Below are 27,184 nucleotides of genomic sequence, written 5' to 3'. Positions count from 1 at the left end.
AACAACTGCCCACCCAGCGATACCCCATTTTCCCACGCAGTACCTGGGCAGTCCTGGAGTGCACAAGGGCTAGAGCCTGAGAAGAAACGGTTCAATAGCAGGGGCAGTTCATCATGGGAAGAGTTTCCATAGGAAGTCAAGTACTACTCTAACACTGGACAGTTTTTTTCCTTTGGCTATAAAGCTCTCCAATTTTTGCCTAAGCCAGGCCTATGCAAGACATCAGCCTAGGCAAATGTTGAGTCTTCTTCTGTCCTCAAAGTCCATAACCTGGACCTCATGGATTTTCATAATCATGGCACTGCAAAGAGACACACTGTGATTCTCAGTATTCCTGCAAGGAGCACGTGGCTTACATATCTCTGGTTCAGGGGCTCCCATGCAGTCAGGGTATCTGGAGCAGTATTTGTAATGCCATACCTGTTACAACCCATCTCCCTTGGAGGTGGCACATGAGTAAGGATGGTATAACCTTAAATCCTGCATCTTCTACAGACAGCATCTGATGCATCCTCACCAGACATCCAGGTAAACATCATATGCTCCAGTACTGCTGGGAGTGTTCACTACATGTGCAGGAAAATCCCTCCAGAAGAAACATACTGCTGTTTGTAGATTTTTCCAGGTAAACAGATCTTGTGTGTCAATCCAGGAGGTTTCTGTAATGCGTTGATGATAACTTCCTTCTCCAGGTGATAGAGGAGCCAACAAGGCGAGGTGCGATGCTGGACCTTGTTCTCACCAACAAGGAGGGACTGTGGGGAAGTGTGAAGCTCAAGGGCAGCCTTAGCTGCCATGACCATGAAATGGGGGAGTTCAGGATCCTTGAGGAGGGTGTGCAGTGAGCTCACTACCCTGGACATCAGGAGAGCAGTCTTTGGCCTCTTCAGGGACCTGCTTGGCAGAGTAGCATGGGGTAAAGCCCTGGAGGGAAGAGAGGCCCAAGAAAGCTGGTTAAGATTCAAGGATCGCCTCCTCCAAGCTCAGGAGCAATGCACCCCAACAAAGTGAAAGTCAGTATGAATGCCAGGAGGCTGTGTGGATGAACACATTGCTCCTGGACAAACCCAAACACAGAAAGGAAGCCTACAGAAGGTGGAAGCAAGGACAGCTAGCCTGGGAGGAATACAGAGAAACTGTCCAAGCAGCCAGGGATCAGGTTATGAAGGCCAAAGCCCTGATAGAATTAAATCGGGCTGAGGACGTCAAGGGCAATAAGAAAAGCTTCTACAGGTATGTCAGTGATAAAAGGAAGTCCAGGGAAAACACTGGCCCTCTCTGGAAGGAAGTACTCAATGACTTTTTTGCCTCAGTCTTCACCAGCAAGGGCTCCAGCCACACTGTCCAAGACACAGAAAGCAAAGACGGGGACTGGGAGAATTAAGAACTGCCCGCTGTAGGAAAAGATCAGGTTCGGGACCATCTAAGGAACATGAAGGTGCACAAGTCCACGGCACCTGCTGAGATGCATCCATGTGTCCCAAGGGAACTGATGGCTGAAGTGGTTAAGCTGCTATCCATCATATTTGTGGCAGTTCAGTGAAGTTCCTGCTGACTGGAAAAGGGGAAACATAACCCCCATTTTTAAAAATGGAAAAAAGGAAAACCTGGGGAACTATAGGACAGCCAGTCTCACCTCTGTGCCCAGCAAAATCATGGAGTGGCCCCCGGCATAATAAGGATAGCATGAGTGGTAACAGTTTTAAACTGACAGAGGGCAGATTTTGATTAGATATAAAGAAGAAATTTTTCACTGTGCGGGGGGTGGGGCACCGGCACAGGTTGCCCAGAGAAGCTGTAGCTGCCCCATCCCTGGAAGGGTTCAAGGCCAGGTTGGACGGGGCTTTGAGCAGCCTGGTCTACTGGAAGATGTCCTTACCCATGGCAGGGAGGTTGGATCTTGAAGGTCCCTTCCAACACAAACCATTTAACAATTCTACGATTCTATAATTTTTCTCTCTTTGAGATTCTCATGGTGCTTTTTAACAGGTAGTGAATCACCTTAAAAATCCCCCTTTCATCAACACACAGAGAAAATCTGACCATTAATCTCCTCTTCACCCCCTGTGCACAGACACCACTCATTACAGTGGCTGTGGAAGTCACACATTTAATTAATGAAGTAAGCGAGCGCTTATTTTGTGCTGCCAGAGGAATGTAGCATTTGAGAACCTAGTATTCACGCTCTAGCTCGGTGTGTGCTTTACTGCATGACTCGTGGGTGGGCACTGCACTGTGGGGCCACTGACAAGGTTACATGGGATGATCAAGAGGCAGGCAGCACTGGAACAAGCCAGGAGCTTGACTCGGGGGGAGACTGCCATGACGTCCTGGCAGTTTGTAGGAGTGAAGTGCCATCCTAGACCAAAGTCTTCTGAATGATTAAGATGGAGGATAGAAAGAAAAGCGTCTTACAAAGCAGATCCTGGCTGCCTCCCCCATCCTCACCTTTGTGTGGCTGTGGTGCAGCTCGTGGTGCAAGCACACGGGAGATTGCCAGCTATGCCCAGATCCTGCTGAGAGCAGCTCTGAGCTAGGAGCCTCCATGGCATCCTCCATAACACCACACCAAGAACAGGAGAGCCCAGAAGGGGGGTCCAGGCTAGACTCTGTCCAAAGCCAGTGTTAAGAGCTCTCTATATGTTGTTTTCTACAACAGCTGAATCACAGATGGTGCTTCATTAAGCTTGAGATCCATCAGCCATTGTTAGTGTTGCACTCAGTAATAAAATAATCATTTAAAGAAAACAGCCATCAGAACTAAGCAAGCCCACTGGCTGCTGGGTTTGACTTCCCTCACCAAGGCCTGGCAGACAGCCTGCTGCCTTCCAGTTCTGACAGGCAGGGCAGTGATGGGAAAACCCCGGATGGCTCTTTTTATTGTGAAAGCTCTATATGAAGCTGCAAACATATCTGTCACCTTCCAGCACATTGTTTACCAGCTCTCATCAACATTCCCCAAACAATATTTTCTAGAGACTGTAATTCAATACCTCACACCCCAGAGCTGTAGCATCAGCCCAGAGAGCAACATGATGAATGTATCACGTTTCTCCAGGGCTTGGGCTAGGGAACTGGCTTGTGGTGTTCCAGCTGTTAATAATCCCTCTGCTTTTTGCTATTCTCATCCCAGCTGTGTCTCTGTATTTATCATATGGGTCTACATGTACTAAAAAAATTCTGATTCTTTTAAAGTATAAGGAGCAATTTACCCCTTTTGTGCAACACTAGTCAGCTCAGGGGATCAAATGGCAAGACTTGATCAATAAGGCGCTCACTAGATTAGAGGCACCAGAGCTCAGACCTCAAAGTGCTTGTTTAGAAGAAATGCAAGAGAGTGAACACACCATGAATGTTAAGCACGGACACAAATACGATTTCCAACAGTCTCCCTTCCCCACCCTCTCCCCAGCCTGTGTCCCAGAGACATCCTCAGATTAACCCCTGTGCCACAGCGAATGCTGAGGAGACCATGCAGAGGCAGAACTGCCCAGGCCAGGCTGTTCTACGGGAAGAGCCACCCCTGCTCCCCCGCCGCAGCAGCGATGGCTTCACTGGCAGCCAGTGTGCAGGGGGCAGCGCCCGCGCTTTTCTGCGGAGGAGCACCATGCCAGCCCGACCTGCCCCAGCTCCCCAGCACCTGCCCTGGTCCTGCCCCAGCACCGCACTGTCCCCTGGACAGCCAGGCTGTCCCTCGGCGGAGCTGGGGGGGCAGCCCCCCGCTCCGCCACTCTCAGCTGTTACCCAGGGAGCCTCAGCCATTCCCTGGGACGCTTCTGCTCACTCCGTGTTCCCACCACTGCTCACTCACACTCCCAACCCTTTTGTCAGCACAGAGGATGTACGTGAAGGGCTGCATGCAGGCATTTTCACAGCATGCATTCCAGATGACTAACCAGCAATACTGACATGTAACTTAAAGGTGCAAACACCAGTCCTTCATTTATTTCTAGTGAGTGTCTTATACCTTCATATACACTATAATGCACTCTCCCTTTTCTCACCACTCCATTACTGTTGCAGGGCTTTTTCACCCCTGACTGAAGTATTTTTTTTTTTACTGACAGTTTGCATTCCTTGTGAAGCCTGCACCCTGCCAAAGCAGTCGTGATGTACCCAATTCCAGATCCCCAACAGGGTCCCTGTCCTGCTCTCCGCCAGTAGCCAGGAGGCTTCTGCTGCCACATGTCATCTTGCTCCTTCCAGAAGCGAGGGGTAGTTGCTGCCTGCAGGGACAGCACAGGGTCCTGATGTTCTCAGTACTATAGAAACACTCTTTGCAGCCCCCCAGGAAACAGCAAAGCAAATATGTTATCCCCACTTTGCTTCCAAGGACCTCGTGCAGATAATTAAGACCCACGCTACCACTTCTTGAGCTGTGAATTGCTGATATTTAATGACATTTTCCAAATATTTTTAATAGAAATTTCAGGTCTTGTTCCTAATCTGACATTTATCTTCTATTAGCATGAAAACAAATAGAAGGGCCTGAGAATCATTGCTTATATTATAAATGACTTTGTTGTTGGTTTTACTACCTTCCCCATTAAGCTGTCACAATCTGTGCCTCTTCCCGTTTTCGTGATGACCAGCCAGTGAAACCTGTCATCTTTTCCATGTGATTTATACAGGACCCCAGTGATAACTTTATTCACGTGGAAGATAATTATCAGCTATATTATTAAGGTTGCTCAGTTGCCCTAGGGGATAATGTGTCAAAAAGGTTAAAATATTGACAAGCAATAAAGCATGTATTATAATTATACAAGTGCCAGGATAGATAACTGGCTGTGAGCAAGGAGCAGAGCTACAGTTTTGCATTTGCCCAGCAAAGGCATTAACGACATGGTCTCATCTTACACCTCCCACTAGGACTGAAGTCTCGCCAATTATTTGGAGGGAACTCCAACAAAGAATATGCCCTACCCCATTCATACATATTGATCACTAAAATGCTGATGACCATGCCCTACTGACCTGGTCTATAATTCATAATTGAACAGGAAATGGCAGCTGAAGTAGACGAGGTTTTTCCACCATCTTTCTGTATTTCTTCCCATGCCCCTTTTAGAAGTTTGTCTTCATAAGAATGGCAAAAGAGAGCAAAGAATCGGCATCTCCGAAATGAAACACTGATTTCTTCTGGGACTGGAGCAGCAGGTGCATGCGTTACTGGCAAAATGGTATATAGGTATAATCTGAAGGACATTGCTGAGATATATTGCCCTTTGGTTCAGGCACTAACAAAACGAAGCACAGAATAACTTGGCACTACATCTGAAGTGAGACTATAAACCTAACCTTGGTCATTCCTCCAGATCTACTATTGTTACATCACGAAGAGTAGACGAGGGACTGAGGAGCTCATAAATAATTTCTCATGGAAAGCACGTACACTAGCCAGACAAAATCTCTCTCTGAGAAAATGTGGAAAAGTGGTAGATTTAACCTACTTCAAAATGTCATTTTTTGAAGGAAAAAACCCCCAATCCACATCTCTCTCTTGATGCTTAAAGGATGTGTCTGTACTGCAGCAGCATGTTAAGCACCAAGCCCCAGACTGGGCTTTGGGCAGCTGAAGGAATTTGCTGCAGCAAACCCTGACAGTTCCCTCCAGTATAATATTGAAAATAGATGGTCACCTATGGATAAACATGACCAAACAAGAGCTGTAAGACATTTAATAAACTACATCGGTTAACTTTCTTCTGCTAAAGCAGTGCCAAGGACTATAGAAACCATATTCATCTCAGGTCCATCTGCATCTCACTGGGTTTGTCCAGGGAAACATAATTAATGTAGAGGACTAAGGTCCTGCAGACAAGGGTCAGAGCTGTAGCCCAGTCACCCAGCAGTGTTGCCCTGGAGTATGGGCTTTGCCATTTCTCACTGGCCCTCTGAACGAGTTATAGACACTGCAGAAAGCATTTAAGAACTATTAGGATTAATACTACATGCCACAAGTACACAAGTGAGAGCATATGGCTTTCTTCTCTTACTCAGAACCAAGAAGCCTGATGCTGCTGATGCAGCCTTGTGCTCACGAGCAACAGTCTTCCAATGCAGGAAGTGCAAGACACCCCCCTGGGGCAATAAGCAGATTTAAGAGCCTCCTCTGACCTACTGTCATTACAAATCATGCCAGCAATTATCTACAGGAAGCCTGTGAGGCACTCCAGCTCCCCTCTGCAGGCTCTCTGGAGTCCCACAGGTGATTCTTAATGTAATTCTGGAGGACAAGCTCCTTGGGTACCCACAACCACATCTGTCCCCAGGTTCAACATTTACCCTAGAGTTGGACAACCTATTTGTGCAGCACACTGCCCTGGTCCTCAGATGACAAGACCTCTGCAAGGGCCATCTGGGAGCGTGCCTTCCTGCCTGCTCCCCATGTTTTTCCTCCTCCTTCCAAGGAGCTGGTTGGCACTCAGCAAAGTGTCGGACCAAAGCCTGACTTAAGGACCTAATTGTGTCACCCCCAATGCCAGCTTTAGCATACACAAAAGTCCTCTCAGCATGCAGTCTGTTCCCCATGTGAATGGGTTCCCAGGAAGAGACATTACTGAAGTCAGTGCTGTGCTTTCATCACACAGGCAGGTAGTCTGAATCCCTAAAAAGTTTCCTTTCCTCTGAAAACTTGTTGATAACTTCCCCAATGATCCCCACAGCTTATGCTGCAAGAGGTTTAAAAACACAAGTAGATGACCTCACCTCAGCTGACAGTTTTGTAGAACTGGTTTGGAAGGTCTGGTTCTCTCAAGAAAAGGCACTGGTCCATAGAGGGGCTCCACCTGGCCGCAGGTGGTGCTGCCCAACACACTGAAAAAGGACAAGTGGGACACAAGCAGCAAGAGGTTGAGCAGGAATTCATTTGGTCCACAGGCACCTTGGGACCTGAGCACATTTTAGTGTCACACCAGCACACAGGCAACAGATGACATAAAAAGAGGTGAATTAAAACCCACAATCTCAGGAGGGCAACGGCTGTAGCATGCAGCATCTGCTCAGCCTCCAGCTTCAAAACAGCAGGAATCTTAAGTGTTACCATTTACAAAAAGTTCATCTCCACCTTTTGGTTGACTGTAAATATCTGAAACTCACTTTTTTAAGGAAAGGTGTGAGATAGCAGGAGTATTGTACCTCTGTCACACCTCTCCAGATATGTTCCCCTCTGATACATTACAGATCATCTCCATGACAGAATACGTTTGCATTACAAAGCATGAATACTCCTTTCCGATAAGTAACAGTGATGTGTCCACTACATGTGTGTGACAGCAGGAGACAAAGTCCTTGATTTGCAGTCACCCGCTCCAACCATTAGCTGACCCTGCCACATTTTTCCTGCAGTCCCCCTGAGTGGTCCTGCGAAGTCCCAGTGGAGTGGCCTGTGCTGGCAGCTGGGAAGTCTGGATGTGCTTGATCTGCGCTGTGGGTTGAGCTGGTGCTGTAGCACACAGTGCCCTCCCTGCCCTTGCTCAGGTGGTTACCTCCTTCCCACCTTCCCCTCCAGCCCTAACACTGTTCAACCACTGTCAGCAGCAGAGTGTTTGGTCTCTTGTCTGAATGTGGCAGATGTCTCCGGAATTCTTGTCCTAGATTTGCTTCAGATCAGGCTGTCCCAGCTCCCTCGGGAATCTGCTTTATCAACCCAGACAGTCTGGACTGCCCCGTGCCTTTCAGGACAGGTCCCTCTGGTGTACAGACCTCCAAACGCTTTTCTGAATGCTTTGAAAGCCAGTGTTGCAATGCCGACACTGTCTCCCTGTAGGTATTTGCTACAGAGCTGTAGCTGCTTCTTTAATACAATCTTGACTATCAGTGTAGTCAAAGGGAGGACTTGCCTGAATCTGCCTATTCTGAAGTATCTGCACACTCTGATTTAGAGAAGCCAGGTTAAATGACAGTCCTAGAAAAGGAAGACAGGCAGGCACTAAACATGGAGTGTAGTTGAACACCTAAAAATCTATTTGGGGCTCCAGGCAGGCATTTCCTATAGCCCACAAGGGCAGATGCTGTCTTTGGGGGCCTGCCCTCCCATGTCCCCCTCTTCCCATGGGGCAGCAGCTCTGCTGAGTCACCACCCTGTCTTGAGCAGCTCCAAGCAGAGCATCGGGCAGGGATTCACACTTCCCACTGCTGGGCTGCAGGAAAGGAGGCACAGAGAGCTTACACCATGCTTGGAGCACCCAAGCATCCAGCATGTTCATGGACCTGGGGTAGTGCCTCGGGTAGGACACAGCATAGAGCTGTGAATGGATGGACCACAGTGAACTTGGACACAGCGGGAAAAGATGCCGCTTCAGGAAGTTCATGGGAAATCATAAACATCAAGTCAAGTTAGGAGGCTGTTCTCCTGGCCAACTGTAAATGTTATTTCCACTTTTTTTCAGGCAATTCTTGGAATGGCATGCACACACTTAACACAGAAGTATGAACTCCTTCCCTCCCTCTGTGGTCTAACAGTGCTAACCAACAGCTGTGGTGCAAAGGGAATGCACCTCCCGAGGTGCAGGTTGCCGGTGTGAGAACGGGGCAGACGCAGGTTCCCAACCTGCTGCTGCTGCAGAACCGGAGGGAGATCTCAGGTGACACCCCCATGCAAGGCAGTGCAGCTGCTCGGGAAAGTGAGACACAGGAGATGTTTGCTCGGTGTGCTACAGGGACCAAGAGCATGGATCTTGGTAGGAGCTTTCCTGTGCTTGCCTTTTCCCCATTATTAAAACAGACAGATAAAAACAAGGAGTGAGAGGGACTGATGTCAGCCTGGAAGAGGCACAGGGAGATGGTCTATCTAGCCTCTCTCCTAGCAGAAGCACTGAAGGGTGAACTCTCTCCTTGTTTGGAAGAAACCCTTCTAAGACACGTCGTTAATGACAGAGAATTAGAGAATACAGACTCTTAGAGAAAAGCATGGTTAAATAACATACCGGTCCTTGCACAATGCATACAAATGCCTACTTTGGTGCTCTGAACACTAACATCTAGCATCACAATACTCTGCAGAGCACCAGAAGACTGACTCCACAGGACTATTACCTCTGACTCCTGAAAAAACCTCTCCTGGAGTATTTTCTTCACATTGTGCCTTGAAGATGCTTCCCTTTTTAATTTGTCAGAGTCAAGCAGCTGCACCTCTGAAAATAACATTCTTCAATAACGCTCTGTTTACTGCCAGATCTCCTTTCTCAGCTAGTACTAGTCATGTTTATCCTTGTTTATCAGAAGTGCAAACTGCAGCTCAGGCCCATGGTTTTGGCTAATCTCACAAATATGTTCAAATAAAAATCGACTTTGCACTATTCAAAGCTCTGTAGCTGTGAAAAGATGGGAAACATGAAGTCTTATTTTAGCTATGTATCATAGCTTTCCAATTGTGATATCTTCTCTGAGCACAAAGGAGCTTTCTACACCTTACCAATAAAAAACAGATGGCACCAATTTTGATTGTCACCTCAGAGCTGAGAAGACTTTTGTTGTGCTGAATCTACTGTAAGCTAGTTAGCTTTAAAGGTAATCAGATATTTAGCGTACTAGTAATTCAATGTGAAGTGCCTGGGATGAATGTAGTAACAAACTTGATAATTGCTGGCTGTTTAGTCTAAAAACAGTGTGGGGAGCTAGTTAAAAAGTTGTGAACATGGTACCTGCCATTCAGGGCAGAATGGCATACCCGGAGGCAGAGTCCCATCCCTGTTTGCTCATGGTGGAGCGACCCCCCACCCCTCCAGCCTGCCTCTCACTGCTGAAAGTCACCCCACGCTCAGCAGTGCCGCACGCGGGGCGTCAGGCACAGCACACGGGGACGGGGCCCTTGCAAGCTGAGCTGACCCTGCACATCTCCCCGCGCTGCTCCGCACAGGCACCCGCCTCCCGCCTGTCTCTGCACGGAACCACGCGGGGAGGCAGGAAACACCCAGGGTCTGTCCCTGCATTAGAGAACAAGCAATGCCACAAAAGCCTGCGGGCTACAACAGAGGAAAACTAGAGAGCACTGATCATACAGCGCTGCTTCCCTGCACAGCTTCTGCCACGGAAATTGCAGCCAGGATGTATCTGATAGCATGCGGGTTACAGGCCCTTGTCATCACCAGATTACAGCTGCTGGGAACGTACAAATCACTCGGCATCTTCAGGGAACCCAATAGAGAAGAGTTAGGAAATTCCTCCTACCAGTTGCTGTCCATTTGTGTTATAGTCAGCACAGCCCTAGGAATCAATATTACTGCTCATAGAAGTTACAAGCATTAAGGATGTTAGATAGAATGTGAACTTGTCCTTTCTTAGAACTAGAAGTCTTTTAATGGTACTTCAAGCAGCCTAGAAGTAATCTGCCCTTCTTGGATACACAACTGCAGCTGCTCTCCCAGCATGCTATGAACGGACAGTGGGACAAGCGCTTCAGGTGGCACGGCAGCAGGGCAGGTAAAAGGAGCTCCATCTCCTAGAGCCTAACAGAGCCAGGCTCCACAGGGACACGGCAAAGCAGAGGCAGGGCTGAGCTCTATCAGAGGAGATGCGGTTTGCTATGACACCATTAGCTGCTGGCACCTGCATCTTCTCTAGGGACTACTGCTAGCAGGAACAGCAAGCACCTTCACGGCAGAACCAGGCAGGGATGAGCTATGACAGCTCTTATCTCCACCAGCATGGCTGGGCTACGCAGGCAAAATTCCCATCCCAGCATGCTGCCTACTGAGTACAGATTCTTTCAACAAGAAAGAGAAAGGCATCTCAAAGGTTTATCACTCCTCAGACCCGGGGCCCTTACTTCCTCCTCTTCCCAAGAGTACAAAAATCCCCTGCTGCAGGCTCCAGAGGGTTACAGCAAGGCTGTCTGCAAACCTCTCCCACCCACTGCTCTGGTTCCCAGGCCCGGCTCACCTACCCTCCTTTCCTAATCTCAGACCAGTCCCTGCTGGTACGTATTCCTGTACCTCTCCTTAGCCAGTTCCACTCCTGCTCTCTTGCCCCATGGTGGGCAATGTTTAGGAAATACTGCTCCACAGCGCCTGCCCCACACCTGCCCCACTGCTGCTGCCAACCCTCCTGCCAGCACCCGCCTCCCGCTCCCTGCTTGCACCCCACAGCCTTGAGCTGCCACCCAGAGAGGATTTCTTCAGCTCCAGCGAGACTAAGTGCAGCATTCACTTTAGATGCAGCCCAAACGTGCAAGGAAGAAGGAGTTCTTAAACACACAATCTGTGAGGAAGCAACTTCTTTTTCTACGTATTTTCCTGGGAACACTCTCAGCCTCACCAGCCCACAGCTCCTGGCCTCCTACTTTACCTTCCCAATATGCTGATAACAGTCACTGTTACTGGACTCTCAAATTTCTCTCATGCTCCGCACTTTGTTCTAAAACAACATTAATGCTTCAAAGAACTCTTCATACTATCCTCCAAATTTAAACATTTAACAGTCCCAGTTTATCATCCTCCTTTAGTCTCCAGTAGAATAAATTAATTCCGTCTTTACTGCAGGATGCAAGTGGATCACTCATTTATTTCCAAATACAGATTAGGAATATTTCAGCCTTTCCTACACAGTGACTGCTGATCAGAATCCAGTTCTCAACATAATTGTGGCTAATATTTAATTTGTTCCAGGGTATGTTCAACCCTGGCCCTAACCCAAAGATTCTTCACTGATACCTGTGCCTTCTCTGAGATGAATGGCCAAATAGGTTTTGTTTACTGAGTTTCTCATTTTCCCAATGAGATACATATTTGTATCTTTTTATGTTTTAATTGCTACTTTCATAAACCCTTGATCAAGAGGCTTTCTAATCGAAGATGCCTTCTTCATGATTGTAAGATTAATAATATTTGGGGTATCTGCTAAAGTACCTTAAACAATCCCAGTGTTTATTCACGTTTGTTTACATTCTTCTTTTCTTCTTTCTCACGGGTAGTATTCATCTTGTGAAACTGCCCCCAATGCATGTGCCACACCAGGAGTATATTCTTAGTAAAAAGACACTGATCTGTTTTTTCCTGCCTGGGCAGGACTGTGGTATCATCATCAAAAAGGTGTTTCCTTTAGGCCACTTTACCCCTTCAGGGGCAATCCTCTATGGACCCAGCGAGGTCAGTGGTCCTCATTCCCTCCCCTCAGCCAGTGCTCCAAAATGAAATACTGAATCTGGTCTTGTATAATGAATGAATTAGACCCAGAATCTTAATTAAACCTTTCCCAGTACTGCTGTCTCCAGCCAAGTCTTTCTGACAATTGAACATCAGAGCTTCAGATCTCTTCAAAGCAAGATGCACGGCTGTACCAGCCAGACAGTTCTCTGTTCCCACGCTCTCGGCGGCAGCTGCTGTTCCGTCGTTGAACCCAGGCATCACCTTAGTCCCCCTCCTCACATCTGTGATTCTGTGTGTGAACTTGTGCCTCCACAATGCAGCAAGTGCTAATGTTTGATGACTCAGAATAGGGTGAGGAGACAGGCAAGCACCAGTCAGAAAGCTAATAAGCCCCACATTCAGCATGGCTGGTTATTTACTTTGGGAACATGAAGTTCAGGAGAGAGTATCTTATGCTTCCTCCTAATAGCAATTTTGAGAATCCACCAGGGATCAATTTAATGCTTTGGAAAAGGTTAATGTTGTTAGGGATTTACAGCTATATTTGAAATGGTTTAAACTATTATTTTTATTTCCTTTAGTAAAATGGAATCTCGGTGAATCGTGCAAAGTTAGATGGTCAGTTTGTGTCTGAAAGAGGTCATTAAAAGCTTGGGTGGTTTTACATAGCATCTAATTCTGTCAGGCAGTCAGGGCGTGGTGAACTGCCACCAGATCTGAGTTAGCTGCTAGAAATTGCTCCGACCATGTCCTAAAAGTGCCTTCTCACACCCTCAGAGCAATGAGGCTGAGCACAGCCAGCCTGCCGCTGGAGTCCATGGCCACTTCTGTCCCTCTCACAGACCAACTGGCCTCTCCCATCCACAGCAAGGAGCCATCAGGAAAGCAGGAGCTGTATGCTCCAAGGAGACAAAATTTCCACTCCAGTTTTACGTTTTGGGCCTGGTGAGTATCCCAGGTACCTTTGCCATGGGCAAGCGCAGGTGTCCCCAATGCCTCCACTGCTCTTCCTGCTGCTTAACTCGCATCGGAGGCATTTCCTCTCCCTGTACAGCACCCCACCTGAGGTGCTGCCATCCCTCTTCATAGAAAAGTGTTTGCAAACGCCCTGACAGCCTGCCACACTGCCACAGTAAATACTCAGTGAGTGAGAGCTTTCCTTTTCTGCAAGGACATGAACCTCTCCAGAGCCTGGCTTTGACTGCTGGGCCCATCCCGGATCCCTCACCCTCTGCACCTCACGGTGGCTGCTGGCACCTCTACTGAGAGGCAGAGAGGAGGCAAAGCACTTCATACACTCCTCAGTCATCTCAGACACTGATATCCGACAATGCAGTTACTCTCACTGGTTGCAGGTGGTGTCTCTTGGCCAATAATGCTGACAGGGAAAGTCCACATGCAGGCTGTGCAAGAGTAGAGTAATAACACCGCTTCTTGCATGCAACTAGCAGAAAAGCATTTGCTTTAAAAACTTGACACTGGCTACATGCTACCCTGAGAGCCAGCAACTCCTTCCTGTGGAGGAAGTTTAAAGCATTGATGTCTCCTGCTGCTCATTTCAGGGGTCATCTGCTTGCCTGCAATTGAAGCCATTTGTGTAAAATGCTGTGACAATGTCAGCTGTAATTGCATCACTCATGCCACACAACAAGACAAATGTGACTGGAGATGGCGTGTCAACCTCAGAAATTCCTTAAGACTTAAAAGCAAGTAGAGGAAAAAGCAAATGTTCAGAAACAATTATTTCACTATAGTAGGAATAATAACAGCTCATTTCCTGCACACAGTTTTCCTGGGAGATGGTGCAGAAAGCTGCCAGAGTCTCCTCCCTTCCCCATGGGATACTATCAGACTGAAATAAAAAACACAGAGCAAGGATGTCCCATTTCCTTAAGGGAGGTTGAAATTGCAAGATCCATCAAGTCTGGAGACAGAAGCATCCCTGTTGAAATCTACAGTCTTCGCAGCCCACAGATATCTGCCTCTACAGAAAGCCCAGTTCCACTAAGATATATAATGAGGCATTTTGCCCTGCCAAACTCATCTGTAAGAGAGAACCCAATGACTTGTCCCTGTTTCCTTCAGTGAGCTGTGGACACATGTCCAATACAGCCCTGTGACAACAGCATCCTGACCGTATGTGAGACTGGCAAGCCTGCATTAAAATGACCTCACATTATCCCCATGGGAAAGGACAGAGCAGATTTCCACCTTGGCAGACTGCTAACCTTGTAAGAGCACTGCCTAGTCCAAGAACAAGGTGTGGGAGGGATTCTTCCCCCTAAAATTAAATAAACCTTATGTGAAAAATGCCATTTTCAATGTCTTGAGCTGTCAATTGCAGGAGAAAGTGATATTGATTTCTACAGAAACTTTATTTAAGTGAGTGACCTATTAAATGAAACTTATTTGACACCAGATGATTCTTGCAATTTAATTCCTGAATGAAGTGATGTCTCCAAGGCTTTGTGATGTTCTTTATCTTGAACAGTGCAAGGCATTTTCCTTACAGCCATTTGCCCATGTATTCCAGGGTCTTTGCAAACAAAGTCCTCCAAAGAATCCAGAATGCTTATATCTTCATTAGCAAACTTCAGCTGATAAAACAGACAGCCCAGCACAAACCAATCTTTAGGAGCAAAGCTAAAAGGTGCAATGAGCCTGAGGAGAACTACCAGACTCTAGCCTGTCACTTGAACGAAGGTGCTAAGGAAAGCAGGAGGATGCAAGACCTTAGCTCCCACAGGCTCTGCAGTCCTGACCCACGCTCATGCCAGGGAAGTCCAGCTTGGTGCTGAAGGGCCAGGGTGACCTCTCAGCCCAGGGCACAGAGCTCTTCTTGTCAACAGCACCCTGAGGGGATGGAACCTGCTGTTTACACCACAAGTATTGCCAAGAGATGTGTGCAAGAGGCAGTGGGGGCTGCCTGGCCCCACCGAGCTCTCTTCTTCCACCCTGGGGGCACAGACATCATCCAGTCCCCTGAGCCCCATCCTGACAGACACCGTCCTTATCATCACTGCTCCAGATGCAGCCCCCGCACTTTCTGTCAGCCTGTTTCATGTCAGGGCAATTGCTCTCCAGGCTCTTCTTCTGTCTGCACCAAGGTTAATTCCTCTGGGATGGTCTGCCAGCAAGCAGCTTCTGGGGATGTGCTCCAAACCCCTGCCTTGCAGGCAGACTGCACCCAGGGGCCTGGCAGTCACCCTGCCGGTCCCCAGCACCCACTGCTAGCTCCAACTTGAGCACAGCATGCCCCATCACTACACTGGGCTTGGCAGTCTGCAGAGGAGATGTCAGCAGGATGCTGCCTGCAGGACAATTACAGGCCCGTGACTTATAAAAGCAGCAGATAAACCACCTTAGCCAGAAGTTCCTTCTAAACACAAGGTGAACACATCACAGCACCTGTGGATGTGCTGCTCCTCAGATGCCTTCCAGTGGCCTCTGTGGAAAGCAGCATCACAAAGGGGATGGGTGTCCAGGAAGCATCCAAACAGACCCACTCTGCCATCAAGTCCAGCATCCTGGAACAAGCAAGTCTGCCACGGGCAGCCCTGGGAATGCCAGCACGGACAGAGAGCCCCTCCAGAGACAGTCAGCTCACACAGCCCTATGCCTGCCCTCGAGAGGGAGGCACCGCAGTAACAAAGAACGCAACTTTGCAAGGGCCAAGGAGTTCAGCTCTCTCATGCAGCCAAGGCCACTGCTTCCTTGCCTGTTCCTTGCCGTCTCACCCTCAGCCTGCCAACCCCACAGGGCAGGAATCATGTCTCCCAGAATGTTTGGGCAGCAGCTACACTTGATACCGTTTGGCCTCCTGCACCCACTGCAACAGAAACAGCTGAGACTGTGCCAGCCTCACACAGGCTTTCATTGCTGTTTCTGCAAGAAGCACCCTGCCGCTGGGGCCAGGAGGCATTGGCAGGAGCTTACCAGTGCCAGCAGTGTGTTGTCTGCAATGCCGTTGGGAATGAGTCTGTGTCCTGAGGGATCCTCACTCTAAAACCTCCTCTCTTTCCTCATGTGCATTTCTTTCCCCAAGACCCTGAAGGCAAAGCTAGAGCTGAGAAGAGGCATTTGTTTTTCAGTCCAGCCCCCTCTCTACTGGGCCTTGAAGAGCTTGTTACTGGCTGTGGATACAGAGCTGTCTGCCATGCTTCAGAGACCATTCACTTCTGCTTACAAAAGCTTTTCCACAGTTTGTTCTTTTAAAAGAAGCCAATTTATTTTTATTTGAAATCTATAAGAAACAATTGAATAGTAAAGCTGTCAGATTCCATCTCTTTCATCAAAATGGCTTAGTCATGTCTGGAATGTCAGCGCTGAGTACAACCCAAGTCCTTTGCGCACTCACACCCCCAAGTGCTCCTGCTATGGGCATCAAGGAAACCTTGCAGAGCACTGAGCTCTACAGCACACCCTGTGAAGCACCACTTGTGCGAAGAGAGCTGAATCCTAGTGGTCCTTCTCAGTGGGATGCCCTTCCCAAGGGCCCTTCATGGGCAGAAACTGACAGTTACTTTGTGATTTTAGCCCCTCTGTTCCCAAGAACCAGGAGCTAAGACTGTCCCAAGTTTCAGGAATCCTTTTTCCAGCTGTGTGATGTCTAGCATTCACAGGAGAATGAGGCAGAGTACCTTGCCTATGTACAGGAGGATCCGTCTATGGTGCTCTGAACAGTAGTGGGACAGGCAAAGCCACAACTTGGTTGTGCTTGTGCTCATGGGACTGCTCCAGGAAGTTTTGGAGCTCAGAAAACACCCCAAGCAAGGCTAAGTAGGGGGACAGAAACAATGACCATGGGTCTGGGCTGGATGGCAAAGTCTCTCACTGGTACTCCTTCCTTTTGGGAGGCCTCAGACCATGGTAGTGGGTACTGAGCAGCCCTAGGAAGGTAAAGTCGCCATCAACAAGCCAACAACACATTTAAAACAAGAACTCCACTCTGAGCAAGAAGCCATCTGATGAGCTGCTGCCTCCCAGTAGCTCTCAGCAAACATCCCAGGGGCAGGAACAGCAAGCAGAGGCCACTGTGCACTCAGGTCCCCCAGGACCATCAGTTGCATTACAGCCTCAAGAGCACACAGCGGTGTCCTCCCTTCTTACCACAAGCCTGCTGTTATCCCATCTCTATCCTATTCAAGAAACAGTACAGCCCAGGCATCAAGTGCTTGCCCCAGCAGGCAGCCATCCAAATGGTTTCTATAAAACTACTTTGTATATCTCCCCTAATTTCAGTTCAGTTACAGCAGAGCAGCCCACAGAATTTGAATGCAATTTTCTCATTGAGTTATACTAAATCCTTCGGGGAAGGAGCCAAAATTGTGTAGAACCCATAAAAACTAAAGCAACACTTCTATTCTGCATTTTAACTTTTTATTATTATTTAGAGTTAACCTTTTCTACTTCTAAATCATAAACTCATTTTACATCCCACTATCAGATATGGACCATAAGCTACAGGAAACATGATATGACTGTTTATTTCATACACCCATGAGCTAAAAGATAATGGGGCATCCAGTGGTCATTGCTCCTCAGAACAAGACCCAGAGCAATAAATTCACTCAGACACACTAAACTATAGTCTGCTTGCTAGAAGACGATGGAATGATGCAGATGAGACATGGATTATACCGCAACTCACCCAGCTCAGCTCTGAGGGCTTCACTGGCAGTGGACAGCCAAAGCAGTTTCACCCCATCAGAGATTCTCCCTCTGTTCCCAGGGTCATCTCCATCAGATTTAAACACAACAGCTGAAAATCTGGGACATAAGAACTTGGACAGTAAATACTACAGCGCATAAAAATCAGAAGACCACATTTAAAACAGATCTGCTCTCTGCTAAGCTGCACAGGGCACCGCTGCCTGTAAGCAGCACTGGAGGCTGAAGGGAACTGCTCTCTTCCAGGGCATTACATATGAGTTGTCATTCCAGGGACGGAAACCGGGCTTGATGGATGGAGAGTTAAATTAATTACAACCCTTTCCATGTTAGCTGCCTGCAGGACCAAGTTACTGAGGGCTGGCGAGCAGCTGCCAGAGTCACCACTCTCATGCCCAGCGTGTCTGCTGGGGAGCAGCATGGCCTTTCCTGCACTCACTCCAGCCAGACCCAGCACCACTGCTCCAGCCCACTGCACCTATCCACCTCTGGGGTTGTGCTCCTGAGACTTCTCATACCACAAGAATGTGGTCATTCCAACCTTTGTAGGGAGGAACTGAAAAGCTAACTGCAGCCTCCAATGGAACAACAAAGGGAACCAGTTTGTCAATGTCTGCTGACAGAAGTTTGATTTTCCCAGGAACCACAGCCTCACCTGTCCTGCTGGTAGTGCACTTGCACAGGCAGTGGAGACATGGCAAGGCAGGATACTTTTCAGTTAAACTCTGATGGTATCAGTATCTAAACTGCTTTGAAGTAGAACGAGGTTTTCCTAGTAGTGCACAGGGCATGCGCTCTCTCACAGAAAGGAGCAACTAGTTTAATCACCCTGTCAGTTCAAAGCAACAGCTCATGCTACAGACCAGCAATTTGTCACTGAAACCAATTCCTGCCAAAGGTGTTGGTATGCTGCTGGAGTCTATTACACTCTCCACATACAGCTGATGGTCTGCCACACTGATCTCTCACAGCTGTCTACTGATAGCTGACAGAGTACGTCCTTAAAGACAAGCTTCCCTCATCTATTATGTTTGTTTTCTGTTCCTGCTGCCTTTCCAAATGCCAAGACGTCTTTAAAAAGAAAGCACACAAAGCAGAGTTTAATTTATAAAACACTACTTTCTTCCTGAAATTTCAACAAAGCTGAAACTTGACTTGAAAATTAACATCAGCTGCATTTACTCTACATGTAATTAATTCCCTTCATGCCAAGTGCTACCTTGGGGAAGAGAACAAGTCATCAATGTATTCACCTGTCATTAGAAAAAGGCAGACAAAGTAAATAATTCAAGAGATTTAAAAATAAATTCACACTTTCATAGAAACAGACTTCCAAGCTTCTTTTCATCTCTTCTCTGCAGCACCTTGCTGTAATAGAACAGTGATACAGATATAAAGGGAGAGAACAGAGAGCAGGTCCTGGGCCTGACTAGCTTGAAAACCAAAGGAGTCTGTTTGCAGGGACAGAGCCCTGTGAAATACACACAAAGGCCTCCTGGATTTGCAGTCAGGTCCAAAGGAACCAAAGTCTTGATATTCTGGAAAGAAAATACAGGCTTTGAAAGCAGACAGGGATCCTTTGAACGGGATGGGGGAGGGAATCTGTGGTGCCTCCTCAGAGCTCCGAAATGGGATATACAGCTGAGTTGCTTAACAGGGAGCTACATCAGCTTTGCTGCTGTATTTATGATGTCATTTCATTACTATTTTGGTCCTGACTGACACTTTCAAGCCCTACATTTATTAACTGCATTCTTACTAGCAGGGGATAGTATTGCAGGTATAAGACACTCCCAGCATCAACGAGGAGGCTGGCTGCATCTGCTCTCCACAAGGTTCTCTGTGAATCTGAAGGAGACCAGGAGAGGGACACATGCCCAGCTCCACTGTTGTGGACCTCTGTTCACTAGGCTGTCATGGCCAGAATGAGTCCCAGGGTGTGCACAAGCAGCTGACCCAGGACAGTTAGCTATGTTCCCTTAACAAAGAAGTAGGGGGTCGCCCACCACATATATGGTATACAGTACTAATTAATCTCTATCAACAATAAGGCAAAGATGACTGTGGCCACAGGCAAGCACACCGGCATGACATTGACACATCTTTGCATAAATGCCACATCTTGCACTTGCTGCATGTACATGTGGTGCACTCCCTTCTGAGTTTCATCACCTAGTGTTGGAATGCAATGCCAAGGGCAGCCCAAGTGCTTTGCCAGACACATCAAGGCAGGATGGTCCAGTGCCAAGGGTGATACATGCTTTGCATCCTTCCGGCTAGATGTAAAGGCAGGTGGCTAGCCGGTGTGGCCACTAAAGCCTCCCCCAGCCATGGAACTGTAGGATATTGCCACTGAGGCCCTGACAAAGATGCTGGGTAGAGCCTGGGTTCTGGCAGAGCTCATCACGGCCCAGTGCCCAGGAGGTCACTGCTCAGGGACTTGTCCCAAACAGAACTGGCCCTTTAGCAATTAAAATGCATTTCAGGAATGTTTGGCTTGGAGATAATCCCTCCGTGTTCCTAAAAAAAGAAGGAGGAAGAGTCTTTCCTGACTCCACTATGCCCAGGATATTCTGAACCAAGGCACTAAGGCTACATAGCATTGCTGCTTCTTCTACCTACCAGCATGTGTCTCACTTTTCAACAAAGAATTAGGAAAAATAATTCCTAATGCCAGGTAATAATGATCCATCACTTTCAGTATCTTCAAAATCTGTAGAAATTTATTTCCTAGAGAATTTGAAAATTATTCTTTGTTATTGGCTAGCTAAATAACGTCTTTGATGCTAAACAGCTTTCCAGGGTTGTCGCAGGTAGTTCATATCAGTAATTATGCTTTGGGGTTGCAGCTACATAATTAAGCATTCCTCTGCAGCTTTCAGTCTCAGATGGGAGGACTCCCTGGTTCAGCACTCACAGACTGAGGCAGGGAGCTGTGCAGAGGCAGAGTCTGTGACTTTTCCCAGTACAGAACCAGCTTTTAAGTAGACAAATCAGGTGGTATTTTGCCTGTATCTTTCACAGTGTCTGATCCCTCATTTCATCCCTTGCCATCTGCCAAGCTACACTCAATTTTTTTTTTTTTTTTTGCTTTTTCATAGGAGCAACAAGTGGGAAGTTCTTTAGTCTCTAAGGCAGAGTTATTAAACACTGCCCAATGACTTTGTGCTGAGTCCCCTAGTTGGGCAGCTCCGTGGCAAGATGCTAACTCCCCATTAACTACAGGAGCACGTGGCTTCCTGAAAAGGCTGCATTTCATTCCTCACTACATGAAGAGCTCCTGTTATCTCTTAGTTCAGCACAGAGTAAGCTATCCATATTGAACAGTGCTTTGCTCAAATGCTACATCAGCCAAACCTCCCCATAGACTGACTGATTTCCCAAACTCCTTCAGAAAACGCTTCCAGCGTTTGCTGACAAGAGGCAGCTTCACAGCAGGCCTGCAGTGTCAAAAACTCAGACTTTGTGATGCAGGCCTAGTAGAGCAGACAGCCAGCATTCAGACTGGCCCACAAAGGGATCCTGCCAGCATCGCTTGTGGGGACTGTGTGGGACATCAGCGTTCTTTGGGCCCATGAAAACTGGCTCACTGCTGGCTGGGACAGGGAGGAAAAAACTGCCTTATGATCCCAGTTCCCTGAAAGTGTTTCTCCTTGCAATGGTTCTTGGGGGTAAGAGACAAAGACACCAGGCAACAGTGGGTGCGAGCTACTGCTACACCTCCTGGGGTGTGCTGCAGGAGGAGGAGAGCTCAGGCCATACTTCTGCACGGCCTGTAATGGCGTGCTGAATTCTGAAGATCCCCCAGATCTGACTGAGCAAAGACTGAAGAGGCGTTGGGAAAGATGTGCTCAGGATCTAGCATGGAGGCGAGATGGATGCAGGTCTGGAAGCCTGGTGCTGAGCACTCTGGTCACCTGCTGGGGGTGAAGGAGTAGGAGCCCCATTTCAGCACAGCTTCTGTCAAAGCTGCTCTTGGTCTGCCTCAGTAGCTGCCAATCCTCTGCTTGGGAGGAGGGAGAAGAGCTTCTCTTTGCTAGAATTTCATTTGTTCTCTTTCACAATCTCAACAGCAGAATGGAAACAGATAATGTGCAATTTGTTTTAACTCAGCTTTATCTTGTCAGTCCTAGCTATAATATTGCAGCAAGCATCATTCTGAAGAATAGAGATGTGATAGTGCAGGGTGAGATTCTGCAAACCCTATTGATTACATCACAAGTCATCACTATAAATATTTGAAGGAGGGAAAAACCCTTGTTCTGTCTAAACATGTTCATGTAACAAAATGTGCAATTGGGAGTGAGTGAGAAATGGGTCTAACAGGACACAGATGCTAGAAAGCAAAGCATTTAAGCTGCTTACCTCTCAACCTAAATAACATCCATTAAATGGAGCATTATAGGACTCACACTGTGAAGAGAGAAATACAAAAGGCTCAGTGTGCAGGATCCTCAGAAGCACAGACAGTATGTCATGAAGGAAGCACTGTGTTCCTAATCACTACAGAGAAACTAAAACGCTTCCTACAGCTCCTTTTGGGCCCAAGAACTGCTGCAAAAATGGGACAATGAAGCTTAGGATTTCTGGGTGCATCTGTGCTGAGTGGAGGAAGGTAATGACAGCATTTACAGACACGAGGACACCAGTGCAGAAGAGCAGCTCGTTTACACCCTGCTCATTATTCCAGGTTTGTGATTGTGCCAAGACTCTTCTCACCGTGGAGAAAGCAGAGCACGGCTGTCTGGCAGTCCCTGGCCTGTCAGCTCTTGGGAAGAACTGGGGGCTCCTGCTCTTCTCCAGAAAAAAAGTCAAATTCTGGGCAAAGACAATGCATGCAGCTAACACTGGCATTTAGCAGCTGAGGGTTCTTGCCAAGTCTGTCAGGGTGATTTGCATGGCCAGTGGGCTGCCCTCCCAAAGCCAGCACCTGTGGTCTCAAACCCTATTTCTCTCCTTGTCTATAGGAAGCAACTCTGATTCATTTGTTCAGCTTGTATTGATTCTCTTTTCTTTATTTTTATGAGAAATGAATTGTGAGGAGCTTTTTCCCCTGTTTAAACTTGAGAAGATATTGTTCAAGGACTTGCTGTGATGTTTCTCTACCTGACAGCTTTATTGGGTAATAGCCACTGATGGTATATGTGTGCACAGACAGTCAGACCTTTTATACTATGTGTGTTCCCATAAAAATGATTGGTTTTAAGGTGTTATTCTAGCATTGGTGTGATTGTACCACAGGACCAAGCAGCCTAAAAGGCAGATGTGAACTGAAGGCAGATTAGTAGGTGTGCATTCATTCTCCCTGTCCTCCACACCCCAACAGGGAGAAGACAGGCTGCTATCTGCCTGCTAAAGACAGACAGCACTGAAGGGGTAAGCACGGTTCTGTTGAAGTTCAATCAGCAAATAATATTCAGACAACCCAGTTCCCCCAGGAAATGGCCATATCCTATTCCCCTGCCATGCTCAACCAAGCTGGAGGGGTTGGTTTGAGCCTAATGAGCCAAACATGGCTCTTCTGTCACCTGAGGCACAGTCTGCCCATGACAGTGTCCCTGGCACGAGCTGCAGAAGTGCCCGAGCAGACAGTGCTGGGGCTGTTCTTCAGCAGGGAAACAACCAGAGCTCACCACCCTCCCGGGGCTCAGGAAGCCCATCGCTTCCCCTGGCTCTCCCGAAACACTGTTCAAGTAGCCCGTGCACTGCTGCAATGAGAGCAGCTATTAATGCAGACAGCTAGTTCTGCTTATGGTATGGCCTGACTAGATGGCCACAGAAGGTTCTTATTTATTAGCATGTTTTAAAAGACAATCCACTGTGGGGTTTCAATCCTACTGTTCCTAAAGCAAAAGACAATCCCCCTTCAAAGCAAGACTGAAGGCATAATTAAGGCTACTGCATCACTATTACTCTAATTCCAAAAGAGAAACTGTTTTTGTTAATTTATTATCCAGTGTCATTAACTACCATTAGTTAATTATCACACATTAATTGTAACTGGGATTTCAGATGATTTATAGGTTTTGACTGATTATTTTCTTGTCAGTGGTTTCAAAACCCCATACAGTCAGAAGTGAAAAAGTTTAAATGTTACGCCAGGAATGGCTGGCTCACTTTGGCACTAGTAAGTGAAGGTAATGAGGAAGAGTCACCGATTATTACAAAAATGGAGAACAGATGTTCCACATATTAAGGAGCTATTATGCTAAGTGTCATTCCAGTGACTTATGGGAGTGGCACACTCATTTGACTAAGATTAGCTGTTCCAACAAGGTCATTTATGCTTTAATGTAATTAGTTATGCCAGTATTGATAAAAAAGAAAAAAATACAACCTAGCAATGAAGCATCATTACCTCATCACAAGACTATCTCCTTGAGCTCAACCCTCCTGAAAAATCCCAGCAGAGTCCAGTTCACACATAACACAGGATTTTGTTCCTCCCTTTTCTGTGATGCAGGGCAAAAGGGGATGTGTCTGTTGAACACAAGATCCCAATAAGAAACCAGAGTGATTCAGAAAAAATATTGGCACGCCACCCTCCTGGGAAGCAGCAGAATGCCTAGAGAGCCCAAGAGATCCTCACCCAAAACAGCACCTAGGAGAAACAGCTCCATGCACTTAGTGACTGAGATTATATTGAGTCCAATTACTCCTACTGTAACTTGCTTAACTTTTTTGTGGGCTGCAGCAGGCAGGACTTTGGTCCACTAACTAAAAAAATAAAATCTCATCAGATTTAGCACTGATTTTCTGGGCTTGACTTGATACAGCTGTCATGATGAAAGGCCTAGTGTGCCTGGGAGCTGCTGAAAGGACACATGGATTTTCTTCCAAGTACATACTATTAAGGTTGAACCAGAAACCTGGTGATGGTAGCAGTGTTTGTAAGCCATGCCATCTGCTTACGCCCCAGAGGCATGTTTTTGCTGATGTCACCGGGTCACCACAGGAAATACTGATGCAAAGTCTCAACATCTGGAGGCCGTGCAGCTCGGCAGCTCCTGAGCACTGCCTCCCCTGCAGCGTGCAGCAGCAGCCTCACCTGCTCTCTCTGCCTTGCAGCAGAGAACAGGGAAGCCTCTGCCTACCCTGCCCTGCTCTACACAGAGCCAGAGGTCTCTGGGCTGCTGCTCTGGAAAGGGCCTCCGTCCTACAAACAGGCGAGATGAGAGCCCAGGCCCTCCCGGCCGCAGCGTGCAGAATCGGTCGTGTAACCACCCGGGGTGGCAAGGGGCAGGCAACGCCTCACGGGGGGCGAGGCAGCCCCGGCGGGCAGGCAGGACCCGCGGGAAGCCGCACAGAGCCGGCGGGAAACGGCGCGGCCGCCCAGGAGCAGGCCCCCCGCGGGCCGGGCCCCTCGGCGGGCGGGGCGGGCCCCTCGGCCCTCGGCGGGCGGGCCGGGCCCCTCGGCGGGCGGGCCGGGCCCCTCGGCCCTCGGCGGGCGGGCCGGGCCGGGCCCCTGCCCGACCGGGAGCGCGCTGCCGCCGGCCGCCCGCAGCCCTCGCCGGGCAGAAGGCTGATGCGCGTCCCTTTTCACACGCTCGAGTGCGACATAAGGGAAAGAAGAAATTAGGCTTCTGAGCACACGCAGACGACTTGTGAAATCTGCAGGAGAGCCATTTTAAAAGCTTGCAGCGTATTCAGATAGTCTAGCAATAAGTTTTCAAACGAACAGCTGTTTCAAGAAACCCAGCTCTGAATCTACCCTCTCTTCTCCACAACCCGTGTCAAATTTCCGTCAAAGGCTTGCCACCTGTTTCCACTTCGCAGGCAACCCATCCTTGTTCATCAAAGTAACAAAGCTGTTTTCAATTTGAAAGCAACAAATCAAAGTTTAATTATTTTGTCCTTCAGAGCTTTACATTATCTTTTATGAAAGCTTTTTCAGATATGAGATATCATTGGCTGGTTTAAAAAGGGAATAATTGACTGACAGCTGAAAAAAACACTTCTAAGGACAATAGTATTTGTCAGTCTGGTATTTTTCACTCTGAAGACAAAACGCATTTTATCAACACCCTGAAATTATTTTGTCAACAAAATTCATTTTGTAGCATTACCTTCATCTGTCAAGCTGACAGAACATTCTCCAGAGTGTTTTAAAAACCATTTTGCTAACACAATTAATTTCTGCAAAATTAAGTTTTGTCTTTTAATCGTATGTGTGGGAAGGTGTTGCAATGAATGCACAGGAAGGTGTGAACAGCAGCGCCATTAGCTCCTGCACAACCAGAAAGCAGCCAGGCTGCCAAATACAGGCCAAGAAAAGATTACACCAGCCCAACACAAGTTTAAAAGAGGATGTGCGATAAATGACCAGCTACACATAGATGAGAATCCCACTTGAGTAAAACATGCTTTTACAAGTTACTTGATCTCACTGAAAACATTTCAAGGAGCTTTATATAGAACATTGCACAGCAATTAGAGAAATGTGTGTCCGCATACATAAAACAAAGAATTACTACCTTACACCAAGTAGAATCTATGAAATTGTTCTATCACCCGGTGGCATGGGTGACATGGAAGATGTACCAGTGCCCCACATAACAACAATACAAGCAGCTAACGGAGAAGGACCTTTTATACACTTGATACATTAATACCGATAGCAAACAAGGAATTTTTTCAAATGCCTCCCCCTGACTCAGACACTAAGTTTTCATGTATTTTCTACACTTCCTCTCAGAATCTCTTGACTGTCTTTCTACTTGAATTTAGATTTCTAGTGCATATGTAAGTGGACAATTTTCCTTATACCCATTTTGTTTTTTGAGAAAACGATCCACAAAGAGGTCAAATAACTTTCCCAAGGCCATGCATTCAATCAGCACCAGATAACAGAAAAAAAACCTAAACTCCCTGCCTCACAGTGCATCCCCCTAGGCAACAATACCAGGAAAAGTTACTCAAGTTACTCACACATTACCAGAATTATACATGCATGTGCCTAGATAAGTAACAAATAAGCTCAGATGTTCTCAAGCATGATTACACCTTGGTTGGTAGGGACACAAAGTATACCCTTCTTCACAGATCACATGTTGCATTTTAGAACACTGAAAAGGTTAAAGGAAAAGGCATTTCTGAAGCTTTAGAAATGAATTTATGGGCAACTGAAATACATTTTCCAAGAGCTGTACGACTGTGGGACAGTCTCTGAAATCAGCTGGTAACTGGAGAAAAGGCTTGAACTGAAGTGTGGGTCTCCCCAGACTTCTAGCCCTATATTCAGGAACACAAACCCTCACCCAGAGAGGCTCACACACATAAATATGAGAACTGATCAAAAAAGTCAGACATGAAAGTTTATGCAAAGAAATGTTGATAACTGTTATCCCTGGAAGCAAAACATTCCATCAAAAGCCTCTCTTTAACTTTGTTTCTACATCTTTTACCAATTCCTATCATAAGCCTCA

At 47.3% G+C, this 27,184-nt stretch overlaps 1 long non-coding RNA gene across 4 annotated transcripts in view; it reads right to left on the bottom strand.

The window, feature by feature from the left end:
* Positions 1-27,184, bottom strand: part of LOC116960363 — a 161,407-nt gene that overhangs the window by 93,341 nt on the left and 40,882 nt on the right. The window lies entirely within an intron of this gene.

The sequence above is a fragment of the Tyto alba genome, unplaced genomic scaffold, assembly GCF_018691265.1.
Source record: "Tyto alba isolate M040663 unplaced genomic scaffold, T.alba_DEE_v4.0 Super-Scaffold_28, whole genome shotgun sequence".
Taxonomy (NCBI): domain Eukaryota; kingdom Metazoa; phylum Chordata; class Aves; order Strigiformes; family Tytonidae; genus Tyto; species Tyto alba.
The sequence above is the reverse complement of the archived record's forward strand: the minus strand, read 5'-3'. Positions and strand labels throughout refer to the sequence as shown.